Genomic DNA, 24888 nt, shown 5'->3' with positions numbered 1-24888 from the left:
AGGCAGGAGGATCACTTGTGCCCAGGAGTTTGAGGCTGCATTGAGCTATGATGATGCTACTGCACTTTAGCTGGGTGACAAAGTAAGACCTATTCTCAAAAAAACTAAACATGATATTTCAGTTTTTATTTTTAAAGCTTATGTAGTTTTAAGATGACACTGTGTGAAGATTTAATGTGGAATGAAATCTAACCATTCTGTGTTCTGAAACTTTGACCATCCTACTTCAAAGAACCAGAGTAAAAGTATCAAAGAAAATGCTTAGCCAAACGTGCAATGCCAAATTTTCATTCACATTTTCAGGTGCTAAGTAGGCATAGACAAAGTACATTACCTATCTCTTGTAAAGAACTTAGCACACATCCTTTTAGTAGATTACTGTCTGCAGGACGAAGATTTCACGGACCTGATGGAAACCAATCTTTTTTAAAACAATTTTTCTACTCTAAAAGCAAACGCACTAAAGAACAGAAGCACTATTTACACACAGCACCGTTCTGTCATCACATTAAGATGTAGATAGATCTGCTGGCTAGGAACCAAAGAGTAATGTATTTCAACCTAAAAGCTGAATATTGTACATGATCAAGATGCACGTCATCAATATTGTACATCATTATTAAGTTTCGTAGAGGAAAAAAAGTGGGTGTGGGCATCATGTCTAATCCTAATAATGGTACCATCCCAGTTGGCCAAATGATCACAATTTGCTAAATGAAATTTCAGATTATAAATTCTAAATATCACTGCCAGCTATTACTGAAGAGACAAAAGTCCACAATGGGCATATGCCAAAGGCTAGAGTGTACCAAGTGCCAAGTCTACCTTAGGTGTTCTGAAAAAAAAAAACCTTGCAATAAAAATTGTGACAATCTTTGACTCCAAAGAAACGTTTATACTCTACACATTCCATTGGCTCTTAATCTATTGGAAAGTCTTTGAAATCTTAAACTGTTAAATACATGCCTAGCTGATAATTTAAAAAGGAAAAAGCATTTCTCTAATATATAGAAATGATGAACATTTTTTTCATGTGTTTGTTAGCCATTCGTCTGTCATCTTTAGAGAAGGTTCTATTCATGTCTCTCGCCCATTGATATATTGCATTGTTGGCTTTTTTCATGTGGATTAATTTGAGTTCTCTATAGATCCTAGTTATCAAGCTTTTGTCTGATTGAAAATATGCAAATATCCTTTCCCATTGTGTAGGTTGTCTCCCTGCTTTGGTTATTATCTCCTTAGCTGTACAGAAGCTTTTCAGTTTAATGAAGTCCCATTTGTTTATTTCTGTTGTTGTTTCAATTGCCATGGCAGTCTTCTTCATGAAGTCCTTCCCCAGGCCAATATCTTCCAGTGTTTTTCCTATGCTTTCTTGGAGGATTTTTATTGTTTCATGCCTTAAATTTAAGTTCTTAATCCATTTTGAATCAATTTTTGTGAGTGGGGAAAGGTGTGGATCAAGTTTCAGTCTTTTACATGTAGACATCCAGTTCTCCCAACACCATTTATTGAATAGGGAGACTTTCCCCCAAGGTATGTTCTTGTTTGGTTTATCGAAGATTAGGTGGTTGTAAGATGTTAGTTTCATTTCTTGGTTTTCAATTCGATTCCAAGTGTCTATGTCTCTGTTTTTGTGCCAGTAGCATGCTGTCTTGACCACTATGGCTTTGTAGTACAGACTAAAATCTGGTATACTGATGCCCCCAGCTTTATTTTTATTACTAAAAACTGCCTTAGCTATACGGTGTTTTTTCCGGTTCCATCTCTATATATTAGAGAAATGCAAATCAAAACAACCCTGAGATATCATCTAACCCCAGTGAGAATGGCCCACATTACAAAATCTCAAAACTGCAGATGCTGGCGTGGATGTGGAGAGAAAGGAACACTTTTACACTGCTGGTGGGACTGCAAACTAGTACAACCTTTCTGGAAGGAAGTATAGAGAAACCTCAAAGCACTCAAGCTAGACCTCCCATTTGATCCTGCAATCCCATTACTGGGCATCTACCCACAAGGAAAAAATCCTTTATCATAAGGACACTTGTACTAGACTGTTTATTGCAGCTCAATTTACAATCGCCAAAATGTGGAAAGAGCCTAAATGCCCACCAACACAGGAATGGATTAACAAGGTGTGGTATATGTACACCATGGAATACTATTCAGCTATTAAAAAACATGGAGACTTTACATCCTTCGTATTAACCTGGATGGAAGTGGAAGACATTATTCTTAGTCAAGCATCACAAGAATGGAGAAGCATGAATCCTATGTACTCAATTTTGATATGAGGACAATGACAATTAAGGTTATGGGGGGGAAGAAAAGCAGAAAGAGGGATGGAGGGAGGGGGGTGGGGCCTTGGTGTGTGTCACTTTATGGGGGCAAGACATGATTGCAAGAGGGACTTTGCCTAACAATTGCAATCAATGTAACCTGGCTTATTGTACCCTCAATGAATCCCCAACAATAAAAAAAAAAAAAGGAAAAAGCAACACTTGCCCAGTCCAAGTATTTCTTAAATATCACAACTTACATGAAGGTGATCCTGAACTAAAATACAAGTAAGTTTAATTTTTCAGGAACTTCAAAAGTTCTAGTTTCATTATACATGGAATTTTAAGTAGTACTGAAATTGATTTTCAACTTGATAGTCTTTAACAAACAAAACTACACATAAGAAATTAGTTTTGCTGGGCGCTGGCCACATGATCTGGGGATGGTGGGTTTGAACCAAGGCCTGGGCCTCCTAAATAAAAAAAAACAAACAACAACAAAGAAAATAGCCAGGCATTGTTGCGGGCATGTGCAGTCCCAGCTACTAGGGAGGCTGAGGCAAGAGAATTGGTTGAGCCCAAGTGTTGGAGGTTGCTGTGAGCTATGATGCCATAGCACTCTACCAAGGGTGACAAAGTGAGACTCTGTCTCAAGAAAAAAAAAAAAAAAGTTTTATGCTGCTAGATGGAATCTAAAAAGTTAATCAGCATAGAACGAAAATAGGCCTCACCTAAACTTAAGAGAATACTGAATCATAAACATCTGTAGCCATTTAAAGGCATTTGGTATCAGTATATTAAAAGATTATGATGCTTGTGGCAGGGCGTGGGTGGCTGGAAACCAGTATTCTGGGAGGCCAAGGCAGGAGATCTCTTCTGCTCAAGAGTTCAAGACCAGCCTGTGCAAAAGCGAGGCTCCCATTTCTAAAGATTAAGATGCTTCAGACCCTTATAAGAAGATCAAATATTTAGAGAATTATTTTCATAAATAATCCAATGTCTATGGCTTCAACTGTCTGCCCTACTGCCGAGGTAGGTGACCAATAATAAATCAAAATAAAACAATCCTTTAGAAATTCTCCCCAAAAAACCCTTAGATAATCAATTGGTTTCTCAAATCTATGTGTCCAGTTTATTCTGATGGTTTCTGTCTTCATTTTTGTTTCTGTCATTTACAATTTTTTAAAAAGAGCCTGTCCACACCACTGTTTCTTTAAGCTCTGGCTGAGTAACACCTCATGTACTCTGTTATCCATGGGTTCTCTAAAGAGGAAGACGACTTCATCCTTCTGTTCACATCCACAAAATGAGCACATTGTCTTTGGGAAACTAGTTCCTTTTCTCCAGCTGTCTTCGGTTCTTGGCTTGAAAGGCTGATGCATGAATCTCATGCACAGGGGCAGATGCACACACGTGAGTTTTTTGGTTTCCTGTATCAGTCTGTTTTTCTCCACACCCATAAAGAGCAAACGGATGCTTTTTTTAATTTTGCCTGATGATCGCTGGGGACTTATGACTGCGTCCCTATTTCCTCCGGCAAATAAGGCACTTCAGTGCTGTCAAGCTTCGATACTGGTAGGCAATTTTTCAGTCTTTCTTGTTTTGATTTGTTGTTCAGGTTTTCCTTGTATTTCTTTCACTGGCAGTGATGGCAGAGCCACGTCCACCGTGTCCTCAGCCTCTGCACCCTGCTCTTCTGGGGTCGCATGAACCAGCCGTTTGGTCTCCTTCCACGCCACGTGCTCCACTGGCTATGCCCGGGCGCATCTGGGCATGGGCCCCCGCTGTGCAACAATTCCAACGACGCTGAGTCTTCCCCAGGAGCTGGCCAGGTACTCATTATTTCTTTAAATAATCTCTTTGTCCTTTTCTCTTCCTAATGTTCCCATAATCTCTAAGTTGGTTCATTGGTCTACTTCTTGATGCACCACACATCCTTAGGCTCTGTTTACTTTTTTTCATTTTTTTATCTTTATGTTTCTCAGACTCAGCAATCCACTGGTCCTACTTCTGATTCTTCTCCTTGTGCAAATCTGCTTTTGCACCCGTCTAGTCTATTTTTCACTTTACTTATTATACCTTTTAGCTGTAGAATTCCTCTGTTGTTCTTTTTCTGCATAATTTATATGTCTTTATTGATATTGCCATTTTGTACATACATCGTTTTCTGTCTTTATCCATTTTTATTTTTCTTTTCATTACTATTAAAATTTTATTTTAGGGTACAAATGAGAAGGTTACATTGTTTGTGTTTGTTAGGTAAAGTTCAAGTTATAGTTGAGCCCTTCACCCAGGGGATGTGCCTTATAGGTTTATATTGTACCCATTAGAAGAGAGATTAACAATCCCCTACCCTTGTCCCTTTGCCCCCAACTTGAATTTACTTGCGTTTTTCTCTCACATGGGCATGTAGTTGTTTATCTATTGGTTTCATATTAGTATTGAGTACATTGGATACTTGCTTTTACATTCTTGTGATACTTTACTATGAAGAATGTTCTTCATCTTCATTCAGGTTAACACAAAAGATGTAAAGTCTCTTTCTTTTTTGTGGTTGAGTAGTATTCCATGGCACACATATACCACAGTTGTTAATCCATTCACGTGTTGATGGGCACTTGGTTTCATTCCACATCTTGACAATTATAAATTGAGCTGTGATAAATATTGTAGTACAAAAATATTTTACCACAAGGTAAAATATTTTGTTTTCTTCTGAGTATACGAACTTGTTACACACTGGGAGGCTTAAAACAACAGAAATTCTTTTCTCTCAGAGTTGTAGAGGAAAGAAGTAAAAAACTACTACCAATGAGCTGAAATCAAGGTATTGGCAAGGCAGCAGAGGTTCCTTGGGAAGCATCCCTTTCTTGCCACTTTCAGTTGTTGGTGGCTGCTAGCATTAAATTGACTTGTGACAGCATTACCTCAATGCCCTTGTGTGGTTACGTGAAGTATTCTTCTGCATGTCTCTTACAAGGACTCTTGTCATTACATTGAAAACTGTGATAATCCAGGATAATTTTCTTATCTCAAGATCCTTAATCATATCTGTATAGACCTTTTTTTGCCACATAAGGGTAACATTTATAGTTTCTAGCCATTAGGATATGGATAACATTTTGGGGACGTTTTAGCACAGAATAGTGTTCATAACTACATTGTTTATTATATGAAAAAATTGTAATCATTTTAAATGGTCAACAATATGAAATAGTTCAATCAAGTTACAGTCAGAGGATAGAATGCTGTGTTATCGTTAAAATAATGGAAAGAGTGAGATTTTTTTATCAAACTATATAAAAATTAAAAATATAAAGTACAGTGCTTTAAAAGATTTAGGGAATTAGATGTTACAATACATTGTTAGCAGTGATATAATTCATTTGAAATAAATAGTTAAGATATACAACGTTCTGGTGTTCTGATCAAAGTTATAGATCTAAGGGCTGCACCTGTGGCTCAGTGAGTAGGGCGCCGGCCCCATATACCTGAGGTGGTGAGTTCAAACCCGGCCCTGGCCAAAAACTGCAAAAAAAAAAAAAAAAAAAGAGAGTGTTTTGAGCAGTTTTGAGCAGTGCCTGTGGCTCAGTGGGCAGGGTGCCGGCCCCATATACCAAGGGTGGGGGGTTCAAACCCGGCCCCGGCAAAACTGCAACAAAAAAATAGCCAGGCATTGTGGCGGGCACCTGTAGTCCCAGCTACTCGGGAGGCTGAGGCAAGAGAATCACCTAAGCCCAGTAGTTGCAGGTTGCTATGAACTGTGTGATGCCACGGCTCTCTACTGAGAGCAATAAAGTGAGACTCTGTCTCTACAAAAAAAAAAAAAAAAAAAGTTATAGATGTAGGACTTTTCACATAGATACACTACATTTAAAAGTACAAGTTGAATAAAGAAAGTTTATTACTGTAGCTAGTTGGAAGTGAAAATGGAAAGTACAATGTCTCTCATTCAGGGGAGTGATTTAATAAACTGCCCATAAAAATGGAAAACAAGGCAGTTTTGAAAAAAAAGAGTTTATATTTGCACATGCAATGGAAGAATAGATATACATAAGGTCACTACAAAAGTTTTGAGGCAGACTGTGTTATAGTGCATTATTTCACTTCCAAGAAACACAGTCGGCAACGTCCTTTCTAATTCACTTGTAGAAGTTTCTTTTTTTTTTTTTATTGTTGGGGATTCATTGAGGGTACAATAAGCCAGTTACACTGATTGCAATTGTTAGGTAAAGTGCCTCTTGCAATCATGTCTTGCCCCCATAAAGTGTGACACACACTAAGGCCCCACCCTCCTCCCTCCATCCCTCTTTCTGCTTCCCCCCCCCATAACCTTAATTGTCATTAATTGTCCTCATATCAAGATTGAGTACATAGGATTCATGCTTCTCCATTTTTGTGATGCTTTACTAAGAATAATGTCTCCCACTTCCATCCAGGTTAATACGAAGGATGTAAAGTCTCCATTTTTTTTTTAATGGCTGAATAGTATTCCATGGTATACATATACCACAGCTTGTTAATCCATTCCTGGGTTGGTGGGCATTTAGGCTGTTTCCACATTTTGGCAATGGTAAATTGAGCTGCAATAAACAGTCTAGTACAAGTGTCCTTATGATAAAAGGATTTCTTTCCTTCTGGATAGATGCCCAGTAATGGGATTGCAGGATCAAATGGGAGGTCTAGCTTGAGTACTTTGAGGTTTCTCCATACTTCCTTCCAGAAAGGTTGTACTAGTTTGCAGTCCCACCAGCAGTGTAAAAGTGTTCCCTTCTCTCCACATCCACGCCAGCACCTGCAGTTTTGAGATTTTGTGATGTGGGCCATTCTCACTGGGGATAGATGATATCTCAGGGTTGTTTTGATTTGCATTTCTCTAATATATAGAGATGATGAACATTTTTTCATGTGTTTGTTAGCCATTCGTCTGTCGTCTTTAGAGAAAGTTCTATTCATGTCTCTTGCCCATTGATATAAGGGATTGTTGGCTTTTTTCATGTGGATTAATTTGAGTTCTCTATAGATCCTAGTTATCAAGCTTTTGTCTGATTGAAAATATGCAAATATCCTTTCCCATTGTGTAGGTTGTCTCTTTGCTTTGGTTATTGTCTCCTTAGCTGTACAGAAGCTTTTCAGTTTAATGAAGTCCCATTTGTTTATTTTTGTTGTTGTTGCAATTGCCATGGCAGTCTTCTTCATGAAGTCTTCCCCCAGGCCAATATCTTCCAGTGTTTTCCTATGCTTTCTTTGAGGATTTTTATTGTTTCATGCCTTAAATTTAAGTCCTTTATCCATATTGAATCAATATTTGTGAGTGGAGAAAGGTGTGGGTCCAGTTTCAGTCTTTTACATGTAGACATCCAGTTCTCCCAACACCATTTATTGAATAGGGAGTCTTTCCCCCAAGGTAAGTTCTTGTTTGGTTTATCAAAGATTAGGTGGTTGTAAGATGTTAGTTTCATTTCTTGGTGTTCAATTCGATTCCAAGTGTCTATGTCTCTGTTTTTGTGCCAGTAGCATGCTGTCTTGAGCACTATGGCTTTGTAGTACAGACTAAAATCTGGTATGCTGATGCCCCCAGCTTTATTTTTGTTACTAAGAACTGCCTTAGCTATACGGGGTTTTTTCCGGTTCCATACAAAACACAGAATCATTTTTTCCAAATCTTGAAAGTACGATGTAGGTACTTTGATAGGAATGGCATTGAATAGGTAGGTTGCTTTTGGAAGTATAGACATTTTAACAATGTTGATTCATCCCATCCATGAGCATGGTATGTTCTTCCATTTGTTAATATCCTCTGCTATTTCCTTTCTGAGGATTTCATAGTTTTCTTTATAGAGGTCCTTCCCCTCCTTCGTTAGGTATATTCCTAGGTATTTCATTTTCTTTGAAACTATGGTGAAGGGAGTTGTGTCCTTAATTAGCTTCTCATCTTGACTGTTATTAGTGTATACAAAGGCTACTGACTTGTGGACATTGATTTTATATCCTGAAACATTACTGTATTTTTTGATGACTTCAAGGATTCTTGTGGTTGAGTCTTTGGGGTTCTCTACGTATAAGATCATGTCATCAGCAAAGAGGGAGAGTTTGACCTCCTCTGCTCCCATTTGGATTACCTTTATTTCCTTGTCTTGCCTAATTGTATTGGCTAGAACTTCCAGCACTATGTTGAATAGTAAAGGTGACAGAGGACAACCTTGTCTGGTTCCAGTTCTAAGAGGAAAAGCTTTGAGTTTTACTCCATTCAGTAAAATATTGGCTGTGGGTTTGTCATAGATAGCTTCAATCAGTTTTAGAAATGTGCCACCTATGCCTATACTCTTCAGTGTTCTAATTAGAAAAGGATGCTGGATTTTATCAAATGCTTTTTCTGCATCTATTGAGAGGATCATGTGATCTTTATTTTTGCCTCTGTTAATATGGTGGATAACGTTTATGGACTTGCGTATGTTAAACCAGCCTTGCATCCCTGCGATGAAGCCTACTTGATCATGATGAATGACTTTTTTGATGATAAGCTGTAATCTATTGGCTAGGATTTTGTTGAGAATTTTTCCATCTATATTCATGAGTGAGATTGGTCTGAAATTCTCCTTTTTGTTTGGGTCTTTTCCTGGTTTTGGTATCAGGGTGATGTTTGCTTCATAGAATGTGTTGGGGAAGATTCCTTCTTCCTCAATTTTTTGGAATAATTTCTGCAAGGAATAAGCTCTTCCTTGAAGGTTTGATAGAATTCTGGAGTGAAGCCATCTGTACTAGGGCATTTTTTGGTTGGAAGATTTTTTATTGTTTCTTTGATCTCAGTGCTTGAAATTGGTCTGTTCAGGAGCTCTATTTCTTCCTGGCTGAGTCTAGGGAGAGGGTGTGATTCCAAATATTGATCCATTTCTTTCACATTGTCAAATTTCTGGGCATAGAGTTTCTGGTAGTATTCAGAGATGATCTCTTGTATCTCTGTGGGATCAGCTGTTATTTTCCCTTTATCGTTTCTGATTGAGGTTATTAGAGATTTTACTTTTCTATTTCTAGTTAGTCTGGCCAATGGTTTATCTATTTTATTTATTTTTTCAAAAAACCAACTCCTTGTTTCATTAATTGTCTGAATGATTCTTTTGTTTTCAATTTCATTGATCTCTGATTTGATTTTGGATATTTCTTTTCTTCTACTGAGTTTAGGCTTAGATTGTTCTTCTTTTTCCAATTCCATAAGATCTCTCGTGAGATTGTTGATGTGCTCTCTTTCTGTTTTTCGAATGTAGGCATCTAAAGCGATGAATTTTCCTCTCAAAACTGCTTTTGCAGTATCCCACAGGTTTTGGTAGCTTGTGTCTTCATTGTTGTTATGCTCAAGGAAGTGAATGATTTCCTGTTTTATTTCTTCCTTCACCCATCTGTTATTCAACAGAAGATTGTTTAATTTCCATGCCTTTGGGTGGGGTTGAGCATTTTTGTTAGAGTTGAGTTCCACCTTTAGTGCCTTATGGTCTGAAAAGATACAAGGTAAAATTTCAATTCTTTTGATTCTGTTGGTATTTGTTTTGTGTCCCAGGATATGATCAATTTTGGAGAATGTTCCATGGGCTGATGAGAAGAATGTACATTCTTTATCTTTGGGGTGGAATTTTCTATATGGGTCTATCAAGCATAGTTGTTCTAGGGTCTCATTTAAATCTCTTACATCTTTGTTTAATTTCTGTTTAGAGGATCTGTCCAGCTCTGTAAGAGGTGTGTTAAAGTCCCCTGTTATGATGGTATTATCAGATATCATATTGCTCAGACTGAGTAAGGTCTGCTTCAAGAATCTGGGAGCATTTAAATTGGGTGCATAAATATTTAGAATTGAAATGTCTTCTTGTTGTAGTTTTCCCTTGACCAATATAAAGTGACCATCTTTGTCTTTTTTGACTTTAGTTGCTTTAAATCCACATGTATCTGAAAATAAGATTGCAACTCCTCTTTTCTTCTGAATTCCATTTGCCTGAAAAATTGTCTTCCAACCCTTGACTCGGAGCTTTAATTTGTCTTTTGAAGCCAGGTGTGTTTCTTGCAGACAGCAAATGGATGGCTTGTGTTTTTTAATCCAGTCAGCCAATCTATGTCTCTTCAGTGGGGAATTCAAGCCATTAACATTTATGGAGATAATTGATAAGTGTGGTAGTATTCTATTCGTCTTATTTGGTGAGATTCCATTGCTTAGTTTTATATTTTGCATCAGTGTGGAGGTTAGGTTCTGTCCTTTGATTTCTGAGTTCTTACTTTGCTGCTGATCCATTGTGGTGGTCAGTGTGCAGAACAGGTTGAAGTATTTCCTGTAGAGCTGGTCTTGTTGTGGCGAATTTTCTCAATGTTTGTATATCCGTAAATGATTTGATTTCTCCGTCAATTTTGAAGCTTAGCCTAGCAGGGTACAGAATTCTGGGCTGAATTTGTTCTGTTTAAGTAGATTAAAGGTAGATAACCATTGTCTTCTTGCTTGGAAAGTTTCATTAGAGAATTCTGTGGTAACTCTGATGGATTTGCCCCTGTAGGTCAACTGGCGCTTACTCCTGGCAGCTTGCAGAATCTTTTCTTTTGTCTTGACTTTGGACAGGTTCATCACAATGTGTCTTGGAGAAGCTCGGTTGGAGTTGAGGCGACCTGGGGTCCGATATCCCTCTGAAAGCAGTGTGTCAGAATCTTTGGTGATGTTTTGGAAATTTTCTTTTCTTTTTTTTTTTTTTTAATTTTTTTATTAAATCATAACTGTATATAATGATATGATTATGGGGCATCATACACTCACTACATAAACCATTTGACACATTTTTATCACAGTGGTTAACATAGCCTTTCTGGCGTTATCTCAGTTACTGTGCCAAAACATTTACATTCTACATTTACCAAGTTTCGCAAATACCCCTGTAATATGCACCACAGGTGTGATCCCACCGATTCCCCTCCCTCCACTCACCCCCCCCTTTCCCACTTGAAAGCTATAACCCAGCTACAACTTAACAATAGGGGGAAGTGGGAAATTTTCTTTTATAATATTCTCTAGTATGGCTTCCATTCCTCTGGGGCATTCTTCTTCCCCTTCTGGAATTCCTATAACTCGTATGTTGGAACGCTTCATAAAGTCCCATAATTCTGACAGTGAATGTTCTGCTTTCTCTCTCTTCTTTTCTGCCTCTTTTACTGTCTGAGTTATCTCAAGAACTTTGTCTTCTACCTCTGAAATTCTTTCTTCTGCATGGTCTAACCTGTTGCTGATACTTTCCATTGCATCTTTAAGTTCCCTAATTGACTGTTTCAGTTCCTTCAGCTCTGCTATATCCTTTTAATATTCTTCATATCGTTCATCTCTTATTTGATTCTGTTTTTGGATTTCCTTTTGGTTATTTTCTACTTTATTAGCAATTTCCTTCATTGTTTCCATCATTTCTTTCATTGTTTTCAACATGTGTATTCTAAATTCCCTTTCTGTCATTCCTAACATTTCTATACTGGTGGAATCATCTGCAGTAGCTACCTCATGGTCCCTTGGTGGGGTTGTTCTAGACTGGTTCTTCATGTTGCCTGGAGTTTTCTGCTGATTCTTCCTCATGAGTGATTTATTTTATCTGTTTCCTTGCCCTAATTTTCCTTTCACTTCCTCTTGCTCTTTAAGTTCTTGTGCCTGTGGACTAAGGGTTACAGGACCAGAAGGGTGATAAGGATGAAGAGCAAAAAAAGGGGATGAAAGAAAGGAGGACCGAGTGATATGAAAAAAAGAAAGATAGAGAAAGGAGAGGGGGTGGGTATAAGGAATATTGACAAAAAGAAGAGAGGCACAGAAAGTGGGAGACAGGGCAATATAAGTGTACAGTAGGGTACTTTGACACAACCTTAAAAAACCCCACCTTCTGGGGGTGCCCAGTTGCGTGGTTCCCTTGAGGTCAGCAGCTCTTTGCTAACCTGATCAGACACAGTACCCCACCTCCACCAAGTAGAGAGGAAAGACAAAAATGCTATAAATCAAACCAAAACAAGCAAACAGAAAACTTTACGGGGATAAAATTGGGTGAAAAACCAAATGATATCGGTAGAAACACTAGCAAAAATGAAGTTGAAGTTATTAAAAAAGGCAGCAATGGGAAATTATGATTAAACTAGGAAAATTGAGAAAGAAAAAGGGATCTGTGTGGAAAAGATTGAAATTAAAAAAACAAAAGAACATCAGCAACGTCAAAATAAACAAACAAAAAAAACAACCAAACAAAAAAAAAAAAAGAAAAAAATACACAGCCCAAAACAAAGCAGTTTGTATATGTTATTGAATATTGTCTGGGCAACACGTGGTCTTCTGGGGTATGAGATGTTAATCACAGTTCTGATATGACTGGAGGCTGCTGATTTCTCAAACCCCAGCAGGTAGACACCCTAAATCTCTCTTCAGCCTACTTAAAAGGCACTTTGAACTTGTAAACTTGCTGAGCAGAAGCTTTCCCAGCTTTCTCGCTGGAATCACTGCTGAAGTGGCTATCCACTTACCCAGTGTGTCAAAACCGGTCTCACTCTGCCCCTGAGGGTTAGGGCTGCAAGGCGGCTCAGACCCCACCCTTAGGCTACTTGGTTGCTGGGTTACCAGCTCCCACCCGTTTCTAGCTCTGCGACCCTGAGGGCGGAGCTTGCCAGGGCAGATCACTGACAATGGATCCGTGTGACCCACCACCAAACACTATTAGCTCCGTCTGGCTCAGCGGCTCAGACTGGGGCCCTAGACAACGGCCAAAGTTCTCTGCACTCCCACTCAGGCCTTCCCCAAGGCAGTTCAACTCAGTGCCACGTCCAAGGACATCAAAACAGTTCACAGGTAAAGGCCTTTCTGGTTTGCAGCCTCGCTGCTACTGAACTTACAGTTGTGGGCGGGTTTAGACGGAGTGAACACACACGACCACTTGCCGGTTTTCCACTGTTTTAGTCCTCCTCTTGGGGTCCAGAAGTCTCTCGCTGACTTCCTGTATCCTCATAGGAGTGATGATAGGCAGTTCCCACCAGCCAGAGATGCCTGGAGTCCTATCTCCCCAGACTCACGGTGCCCAGATGCAAGGAAGCTGTTACTCGGCTGCCATCTTGCTCCGCCTCTTACTTGTAGAAGTTTCAACTTGCTCAGCTTACTGGTATTTCTGGGAAGGCTTCATTTGTTTTCATCCAGGTAGATTTTATGTTTCTTGATTTTTGTGTATCTCAGAACTTTCATAATGACCCACGTATCATAAAACTAAAAACCAAGCCCCATAATATTTTCTATAGGATGAGAAGAGAAGGGAAGACAACAAGAAATACAAACATCTGTGTTGTTGGATTTAATTTACCACAAAACAGTATTACTTTTGTAGCCAGAAAACAATGGCTGAATTAAAATGGGGAATATTGTAAAACAGATGGACAAATTTGGTTCTCATCCTCCTGAAGAAAATTTATTTGTTTATAAAATAGAAAACCTTATAGCATTGTGCTGAAAAAATAAAGACACAATGCTTTTGTGAAGAACAAGGCTGATGAACATTTAACTCCAAGATTTTAATGAATCTGTAAAACAGTTTTATTATTTTCCAATAATAAACATTTTATAAACTCCATTTGACTTCTTTTATTTGTAAGTTATTTTGAAGTCTGCCTAAATTTTAATTTTATTTTGTTGTTTCTAGCTATCATTTTGTTCTTGATTCCTACATATTTACATTATGGTAAAAATGTGATCTACGTAACTTACCTTTGAAATTTGTTCTACAACTCTCTCTGTAGTTAGATTCAGTAAAATGTTCTGTTTTTGTTTTAAATGGTGCATATGAGGTGCAGTACTTTAAATGAGTTCAAGACATCAAGCTTATTGTGTTGTTGGAATCTTCTATTATTTATTTTCTCTTCCTTGATGTAAAAATTATTGTCTTTAACTTTTTGACCATGATGATGAACATCTCTATTTCTTTAAGTAATTCTTTTAATTTGTATTTACATATTTTAAACTTATGTTATAAAATGAGTGAAAAAATTAATTGTTATACCAGATATACCTTGCTATGTAATTTTTTAATCTGCTTACTTTGAATTATTCTGTATCTTTGTTTCACACATGATTCTTGTAAACATAATATGTTTGGACTTTTTTTGGCATCGATTCTGAAGTTCTTTTTCCTGTGAGTGTTATTCAAGTTACATTTTTGTAATATATGATATATTTAATTTTAAAATTTTTTAATTTATTTTTGTTTAGTAGGCTCAGGCTGGATTCGAACCCACCATCCCTGCTACATGGGGCTGGTACCCTAACCACTGAGCTATGGGCACCCTGGAAATATTTATTTTGTGCTTTTTTTCTCTTTTGAGTTGACATGAGTATTTCTTTCTCTTTCCAAGTTTCAGAAATCTGCTACTGAAAATTATTCTTCTACTTCTATTAATTATTAATTTAGTGGTTAATTTCCCTGTACGTTTTTACCTAAAAAAAATTAAAGTAAATCACTCTTTTAACACTCTGTCTCAGGTAATTTTGTACTGCTAACAAGAAATGCCAGAGGTTGGATAATTTACAAATAAAGGGGTTTATTTGGCTCACATTTCTTCAAATTGGACAAGAAACATGGCACCAGTATCTGCTTCTATGAAGGCTTCAGAAAGCTTCTAATCAAGGCAGAAGGTGAAGGGGGATCAGGCATGTCACATGGCTAGAGAAGGAGCAAAGAGAGGGAAGAGGTAGCGCCAGGCTCTTTTAAACAGCCTTCTCTCCTAGGAACCAATAAAGTGAGAACTCATTCATTAACCTAGGGGGAGCACCAAGCCATTCATGAGAGATCTGCCCTGCTCTTTTGACCCAAACACCTCACACCCGGCCCCACCCTCAACACTGGGATCAGATTTCAACATGAGATTTAGAAGGACCAAACATTCAAACCATTATCACCTTCCTTCCATATTTAAGACACTGTTAACTCCAATCACCTCACTTAACTCATATTTCTTGTATTAATATATTTATTTTTACTCTGCTTTTATCTCATTAGATATAATTATTTTTTAAGTTAGTGTTTCTTTACTTTTATGGATATTTACCACTTTTATGGCTTTTCATTCCTCCTTGTATTTCAAATCTTCACCTTTGTCTCCAGTAACATTTTAAAGTTTATTTTTTCAAACTTGTTTTTGGCAAAGTTATGTGTTATTTGTCTGAAAATGCCTTCACTTCAATCCCCTTCTTATCATTTTTTATTATAAACATTTTAGACCATACACAAAATATAAAATATAATAAAATAAACAAATATATATCCACCTGGATTCTATAATTGTTACTATTTTGAGATACCTATCTATATTTTATATATTTTTTTATTTTATTATTTAATTTTATTTTTGAGACTGACTTTCACTGTGTTGCCCAGGCTAGAGTGCAGTGGCATCATCATAGCTCACTGCAACTTCAAACTCCTGGGCTCAAATGATCCTCCTACCTCAGCCTCCTGAGTTGCTGGGACTACCTGTGCACAATACCATGCTTGACTATTTTTTAAGTTTATTTTTTGTATAGATGAAGACTTACTATGTTGCTCAGGCTGCTCTCTAACCCATGGCCTCAAGTGATGCTCTTTCCTTGGCTCTCAGAGTATTAGGATTACAGGCATGAGCCACTGTGCCTGGCCTATACATTACTATTAATTGTTTAAACATATTTTTGGATAAACATTTCGAAGTAAGTTACAGTGTAACATATAAGCCCTAAATGATTTACCATGCATCTTCAAAGCATAACACTGTTTTCCTAAATAACTAAAATACCATTACCACCCCTAATAAGTTTTTTTAAAAATAAAATAGACAAAAAATACCATTATACCCTAATAAGTTTAACTATAATTCCCTGTATCTGATATGCACTATATACTCAATTTTTTCCAATTACTCCAAAATGTGGCATAAAGCTTTCTTTACAGACCATTTTCCAATTAAGGATCACACATTGTATTAGTTGTTAATATATTTCTTAAATCTCATTTGATTGACAATAATAACAGTTATTCCATTATTCCCCCTCAACCTTTGTTCATGACAATGACTTTTTTAAGTGGTTGGGTTCATTGGTTTGCCTAATGTCCCACAATCAGGATTTGTCTGACTGAATGTCTGGGTTTTTTTTTCCACTTGTTATTCCTTGTCCTATGTTTTCTGTTACCTCGGAGTTAGCTACAAAGGCTAGATTCATGTTAACCATTTTTTCCCTCTCATTCTCAGGATGTAGCATTCCAAGTTGATAGGGTAGACCCTTTTACATTGAATATTTAATCTCACTGTTATCTGGTTTTCATTACTACTGTTGAGAATCAGCTGTATTATATAATTGGTATTACTTTGAAGGGCAATTTATTTTTCTCTAGGTCCTATTAATATCTTGTATGAGAGGGATTTGAATAGAAACTTCTCAGAAAAAGATAGGCGCATTGCTTACAGATGCATGAAAAAATGCTCATCATCCTTAATCATCAGAGAAATGCAAGTCAAAACCACTTTGAGATATCACTTAACTCCAGTAAGATGAGGCCACATCACAAAAATCCCAAAACTATAGATGTTGGCGTGGATATGGAGAAAAGGGAACACTTCTGCACTGCTGGTGGGAATGCAAACTAATATGTTCCTTTCGGAAAGAAGTTTGGAGATCACTTACGGATCAAAAAATAGACCTGTCGTTCAATCCTGCAATTCCTCTATTAGATGTATATCCAGAAAACCAAAAATCACTTGATAACAAATATATTTGCACCAGAATGTTTATTGCAGCCCAATTCATAATTACTAAGTCATGGAAGAAGCCCAAGTGCCCACTGACCCACGAATGGATTAATAAATTGCGGTATACGTACACCATGGAATATTATGCAGCCTTAAAAAAGATGGAGACTTTATCTCTTTTATGTTTACATGGATGGAGCTGGAACATATTCTTCTTAGAAAATTATCTCAAGAATGGAAGAAAAAGTATCCAATGTACTCAGCCCTACTATGAAACCAATATATAGCACCCACACTCCCTTATAACCCAACTACATCCCAAGATGAAGGAGAAAGAGGAGGGGGAAGGATAGGTGGAGGGAGAGTAATTGGTAGGACCACACCTATGGTGCATTGTACAAGGGTACATTCAAATCTACTAAGTGTAGAGTATAAATGTCTTAACACAATAATTAAGAAAGTGCAGTGAAGGCTATGTTCACCAGTTTGATGAAAGTATTTCAAATTGTATATAAAACCAGCACATTGTACCACATAAATGCATTAATGTACACAACTATGATGTAATAAAAATAAATAAATAAAATTCCTAGCATTGGGGAAAACAATATCTTGTCTGAGTTGTATGTATGCAATTTTACTGTGATGTGTTCATGTATGTATATCTTTTCGCTGCTTGAGATTTATTAGGAGTTTTCTTTCAATTTCATTAGGAGTTTTGAATATGTGGTTCTGTATCTTTTATCAGTTCTGAAAAATGTCAAACATTGTCTCTTCAAATGTTGCTCTGTCTCATGCTCTCTTTCCCTAGTATCTGCAATATTTTGTCCTAATGCTAACTGCAGGCTTGGCGCCAGTAGCTCAACGGTTAGGGCTCCAGCCACATACACTGGGGCTGGCAGGTTCGAAGTCAGCCCAGGTCTGCTAAACAACAATGACAACAACAAAAACATAGCTGGGCATTGTGGCAGGCCCCTGTAGTCCCAGCTACTTGGGAGGCTGAGGCAAGAGAATCACTTAAGCCCAAGAGTTTGAGGTTGCTATGAGCAGTGATGCTATGGCACTCTACTGAGGGCGTCATAGTGAAACTCTGTTTAAAAAAAAAATGCTAACTGCAGAAAATTTTCAAATCCAAATTTCAGTTAACCAATTTCCTCTTCATCTGGTTTTAATGTTTACCCACCAACAACATTTCTATTCAATATAGTGCTAGCCAGAGCAATTAAATGAGAGAAGGAAATCAAGGGTACCCAAATGGGGACAGAAAAGGTCAAACTATTGCTCTTTGTTGATGACAAATGATCTTATATCTAGACAACCCAAAGATTCTGCCAATATATCCCTGTAATTGATAAATGAATTCAGCAGAGTCTTGGGTTACAAAATCAATATTCATAAATAAATAGCATTCCTATACACCAACAGCAGTGAAGCTGAGAAGTAAATCAAAGATTGAATACCTTTCACAATGGTAACAAAATAAAATACCAAAAGATGAAAAAAAAAAAAAAAACACCTCTAAGAATATATTTAACCAAGGAGGTAAAAGACTTCTACCAGGAGAACTATGAGTCACTAAGGAAGGAAATCACAGAGTATATAAGTATATGGAAAACTAAATCATGTTCATGGATCAATAAAATCAACATTGTTAAAATGTCTATACTATCCGAAATGATCTTGAGAGTCAGTATAGTCCCCATTAAAATATCAAGGTCATTCTTCACAGATATAGAAAAAATAATTCTATGCATCACGTGGAACCAGAGAAGAACCCAAATACCCAAAGCAACCTTAAGCAAAAAGGACAAATTGGGAGGCATCACTTTAACAGACTTCAAGCTATACCATAAGGCTATAATAACCAAACAACATGGTGCTGGCACAAGAGTAGAGCCATAGACCAATGAATAATAACAGAAGACCCAGTTATAAAACCATCCTCACATTGCCATCTGACCTTTGACAGAGCAGACATATACTTGGGAAAATAATCTCTATTCAATAAATGATCCTGGCAAACTGGACAGCTACGTGTAGAAGATTGAAACAGTTTCTATACCTGTTACTACTCACAATAATTAACAATGGAAAACAGGCTTAAATGTAAGGCATGAAATTATAAGAATTGTAGAAGAAAATTTTGGAAAAATTCTTATAGATGGGTAGTGCCTGTGGCTCAGTGAGTAGGGTGCTGGTCCCATATACTGAGGGTGGTGAGTTCAAACCCAACCCTGGCCAAACTGCAACAATAAAAAAAAAAAAATTAAAAAAAAAGAAGAAAAATTCTTATAGATATCAGCCTAGCAAAGAATTTATGAAAAAGACCCGAATGGCAATTACAGCAACTGCAAAAATTAACAAACAGGACCTGATTAAATTAAAAAGCATCTGCACAGCCAAGGAAACAATCATTAGCTTAAATAGATAACCTATAGAACGGGGGAAAATATTTGCATGCTATAAATCTGACAAAAGGCTGATAAACAGAATCTATAAAGAACTCAAGAAAATCAGCAGGGAAAAAAATCAACCCCATAACAGAGTGGGCAAAAGATATGAACAGAAGCTTTTTAAAAGAAGATAGTCTAATGGCCAATACGCATTTGAAAAAATGCTCCACATCCCTAATCTTAGGGAAATACAAATCAAAACCACAATGAGGTATCACCTAACTACAGTGAGAATCAAACTATCCCAAAACAACAGATGTGTGGATATGGAGAGAAAGGACCTCTTTCTTATACACTAGTTGGTGGGACTGAAAACTAGTACAACGTCTATGGAAAATAGTATGGCAATTATTCAAAGAACTAAAAGTGGACCTACCATTCAATCAAGCAATCCCTAATACTGGGTATATTTATCCAAAGGAAAAAAAAGTCATTTTATCAAAAACTACACTTGAAATAGAATATTTATTGCAGCACAAGTTACAATTGCAAAGATGTGTAATCATCCCAAGTGCTCATCAATTCATGAATGGATTAATAAAATGTGGTATATGGATACTATGGAGTATTCACCATAAGACATGATTTAATGTCTTTTGTAACAATCTGGATGGAACTGGAAACCATGCTCATAAGTGAAGCACACCCAAGAATGGAAAAGCAAACACCACATATACTATTAAATTGGAACTAACCAGTTAACACTCGTGCACAATTGGTAGTAAAACTCAATGGAAATCAAGCACGTGGGAGGCATCAGGAGAGGGGTAAATTAACACCTAATGGGTACAATGCACACTAGATGATGGGTACACTTATAACTTTGACTCAAACTGTATAAAAGCAATTCATGTAAACAAACCATATCTACCCTCGAAATATTCTGAAAAAAATAAACAAATTGATGGTAAAATGTAAAAAAAAAATTAAAAATACCCCCCCCAGAAGATAATGTAGTGTAAGAGAGTGAGTGGGGAGGTATAGACAAAAATGGCAGAATAATGAAAGGTATTGAAGCTGAATAATGGTGCATGGGTTTATTATATTCCTGTTTACTTTGTATATATGTGAAATGTTTTATAATAAAAACATTTACAAAAATTATTCTGTACATTTCCATTCTGATTAGCATAACTTTTTTCATTTGAAGAACATCTAATTGTATTTACTTTTAAAATATATTTGAAATTTTTATTGGTGATAATTTCAATGCTTTTCCCTTAGAAACTTGTAAAAATAATTTATATTTTATGTTGTAAAAACTTCCCAAATATGAAGTTCTGGGAATTTTAATTCTTAGGGAACTTGGCATTAGAACATGATTTCCTTGTGTATGTTTTGTGATTTTTTTTTACTATAAAGTACTTATTTTCCTTGACATTTTATCTGTGGAATTTTTTTTTTTTTTTTGCAGTTATTGGCCGGGGCCAGGCCTGAACCCACCACCCCCAGTATATGGGGCTGGTGCCCTACTCCTTGAGCCACAGGTGCCACCCCATCTGTGGAATTCCTTAAGGTCCAAAGTGAAGGTAGATACCTCCAGGGATTTAGCAATAGGTTCAAACTTGTTTCATACTTAAAAATTATCTACCTGAGACTTATTAGACCACCCAAATAGTGTGAAATATAACTTCAAATTTGTGGTTAAGTTTTCCTTGTGAATAAAATGTATCAAGTGAGTGACATCATTGAAAATATGGAATACTATGCAGCCTTAAAGAAAGATGGAGACTTTACCTCTTTCATGTTTACATGGATGGAGCTGGAACATATTCTTCTTAGTAAAGTATCCCAAGAATGGAAGAAAAAATACCCAATGTACACAGCCCTACTATGAAACTAATTTGGGACTCTCACATGAAAACTATAACCCAGCTACAACTTAACAATAGGGGGAAGTGGGAAAGGGGGGGGTGGGTAGAGGGAGGGGAATCGGAGGGATCACACCTGTGGTGCATATTACAGGGGTATTTGCGAAACTTGGTAAATGTAGAATGTAAATGTTTTGGCACAGTAACTGAGATAACGCCGGAAAGGCTATGTTAACCACTGTGATAAAAATGTGTCAAATGGCTTATGAAGTGAGTGTATGATGCCCCATAATCATATCATTGTATACAGTTATGATTTAATAAAAAAAAAAAAAGAAAATATCAGAGTAGGAAATTCTAAAACTCCATCCCTCTACTAAAGAAGAGTTAACACACACACATATACACACCCAGCAGAGTCAAATATTTTTGAACACTGGAATATAATTTAATGATTACAACAACCAAGGGAACACTTAATTATTTTAACAAGGTACTAAATTTCACTGAGAGAACATTAAGATACTTTAACTCACTGCCTACTATCTGACACTATTTAGCTTAGACGCAGCCATGGAGATAGTTGCTTGTGTTCCTGGTGTGGCTTGCTGGAACCAGAATGGCAGTATGAATCTTGCTCTCAAATAAATGAAGTTCTCTTTTTGATTGAAGTTCTCTCTAGGGGGGTTATCTTGGGATTAACTTTTGATTTTGCCTGTATTGGAACTTTTGTTAAAGCTAAACATACAGGCTGCAGCCTTCTAGAACAAGAGATAAAAGAATAATATAAGCCACAGACGAAAAACCCTGGGAAGAAAGACGCTAAAGACGGAGGTATATGAGGTAATAAAGTCTCTTAAATGTGCCTAGATAGAATGGAAAATCCAGAAAGCTATGCACATGCCAAGGAGAGATATGTGCTCAAAAAAACACTAGAGGAGACTAAGATTTAATTTTAACTTGATATTTAGGCCCCTGCAAGCAGAAAATGAAGGACTAGACAGAGATGTGAATGGCCAACCTACTGAAGAAGTGCCCCAACACAGAGCCACTCCACAAAAACTGGGAGAGAATTTTTTGACTCCACATATTTAAGGAACTATCCAACTAAATATTAAAACTGACCACTAAGATATTAGAACAGAGATTTCAGTGACCAAAAATGAGAAAGAATACAATCTTTAAAAATAGTTTAGAGAAGTCACTAAACAAAAGATTACAACCTACAATAAATAGCAACAACAAAACAAAAAATCTGAGGAGAGATAACCTGATTTATGAAGTTACATTATAGTAACCCAAATGTCCAGTTTTCAACAAGAAATGAGGCATGGAAAGAAATAACAAAGTACAGTTCACTCACAGAAAAAAAACAAAATAACAACAGTTCCTAAGTAAGCCCAGGCATTGGACATAACAAAGACTTTAAATCAACTGTCTTTAACATGCCCAAAGTGCTAAAGGAAACCATGAACAAAGAGCTAAAGAAAACCCAGAGAACAATGCCTCAACAAATTAAAAGTATCAACAGAGATAGCAATTGTAGAGACAGCACTTGTGGCTCAAAGGAGTAGGGTGCTGGCCCCATATGCTGGAGGTGGCAGGTTCAAACCCATCCCTGGACAAAACTGCAAAAAAGAGATAGCAATTGTAAAAAGAAACCACATAAAAATTCTGTTTCCAAAATTACAACTAGATAGGAGGAATGAATTCTGGTGTTCTGTAACAATGTATGGTGAATATGGTTCACTTTATTTTATAGTTTTAAAGGCTAGAGGTTAGGATTTTGAATGTTCACAACATAAACAAATGATAAATGTTTGAGGGAATGAACATGGTATCAATAATTACCCTGATTTGATCATTGTAAACACACATCAAAAGAGCACCTTGCATCCCGTAAGTATGTATCCCAGAATTATTACATGTTAACTAAAAATAAAAGAAGAAACAATTCTGAAGATAAAAATAATAATACTTGAAATATTCATTAGAGGGCTTCAAGAGCATATTTGAGCACATAGGGAAAAAAAAGCAGCAAACTTCAAGATAGGCCAATTAAGATTATTCATATGAGGAATACAAAGCAAAAGTAATGAAGAAAAATGTGCACAGTCTAAAAAACCTATGAAACACTATTAAGCATACCAACATACACATAATAAGAATGCCATGAGAAGAAGAAAATGAATGAAATAGAAACAGTAGTTAAAGATGTAATGGTCAAAAAGTAATAAAGCTTAATGAAAGACATGAATCTATACATTCAAGGAGCTCAATGAACTCTAAGAAGGAAGAACTCAAAGATCTCCACACTTACATGCATTATAATTAAACTGTCAAAAACCAAAGGCAAAGAGAGAATCTTGGAGGTAATTCATCACATGCCTGGGATTCTCAATGAGATAAATAGCCAATTTCTCATAAGATAGAAGCCAGACAGGATTTGGAAGACATACTTAAAATGCTGAAAGTAAAAAAAAAAAAAAAAAAAGAATATGTCAAACAATAATTCTACATCTGGTAAAACTAGACTTTAAAGATTAGGAAGATATTAAGAGATTCACAGATAAATAAAAACTTTTTCAAAGAGAAAAAGTTTCTAGTAGATCTGCTCTACAAAAAATGCTGAAGAGAGTATGTCAGGCTAAATTTTAAAAAAAAGACATTAGGGTTGCAGCTGTGGCTCAACAGAGTAGGGCACCGGCCCCATATGCCAGAGGTGGTGGGTTCGAACCCAGCCCCAGCCAAAAATTGCAAAAAAAAAAAAGACACTAGATAATAATTTAAAGGCATGTGAATAAATAAAGAACACAGGTAAAGGTAACTACATAGGTAAACATAAAAGCCAGAAGGACTGTATTTCTGTATGTTTGGTTTGTAACTTTTGTTTTCCCTTATATAATTTAAAACACAAATATATAAAAAAGTATTTTTGGTTTGTAACTTTTGTTTTCCCTTATATAATTTAAAACACAAATATATAAAACAATAATTATAAATATATGTTAATGAACATGAAATGTATACATAGGTAATTGGTACCATTTAGAAATAAAACTATTATACACAGAATTTAAGGGAGAAATATACAATTCTATAATAAATGCTATAGACTTCAAAACCCCCTTTCATTAATGAAACAATTAGGGAGTAAATCAAGAAGGCAATAGAAGACATAAACAATAGATTAAATAAACTAGACCCAACAGATGTACATAAAACACTCCACCCAATAAGAGCAGAATGCATATTCTCCTCAAGTGCATATAAACATTCTCTAGGATAGACATATGTTAGACCACAAAACAAGTCATGATAGATTTTAACAGACATGATATAATGTATTTTTTTCCAACTAAAATGGCATGGACTTAAAAATCAATAATTGAAGGAAAACTGGAAAATTCACAAAGTAAATAAACAACACACTCAAACAATAGATTAGAAGAGAAATCACAAGTGAAATTAAGAAACACTTAGAGACAAATGAAAAAATATAACATACCTATCTATAAATATCTACATTAAGAAAGTGGAAAGATCTCAATGAAAACCCAATTTTACACAAAATATAGGTAGAAAAAGAAAATT

At 36.4% G+C, this 24888-nt stretch overlaps 1 protein-coding gene and 1 pseudogene across 1 annotated transcript in view; both read right to left on the bottom strand.

Moving 5' to 3' along the window:
• The window catches only part of GPRASP2 (G protein-coupled receptor associated sorting protein 2), a 178489-nt gene that overhangs the window by 38586 nt on the left and 115015 nt on the right, over nt 1-24888 (bottom strand). The window lies entirely within an intron of this gene.
• Nucleotides 3493-16503, bottom strand: LOC128576950 (centriole, cilia and spindle-associated protein-like; annotated as a pseudogene).

The sequence above is a fragment of the Nycticebus coucang genome, chromosome X (genome assembly GCF_027406575.1).
Source record: "Nycticebus coucang isolate mNycCou1 chromosome X, mNycCou1.pri, whole genome shotgun sequence".
Taxonomy (NCBI): Eukaryota; Metazoa; Chordata; class Mammalia; order Primates; family Lorisidae; genus Nycticebus; species Nycticebus coucang.
Note: the sequence above shows the minus strand (reverse complement) of the source record. Positions and strands in the feature narration are given on the sequence as shown.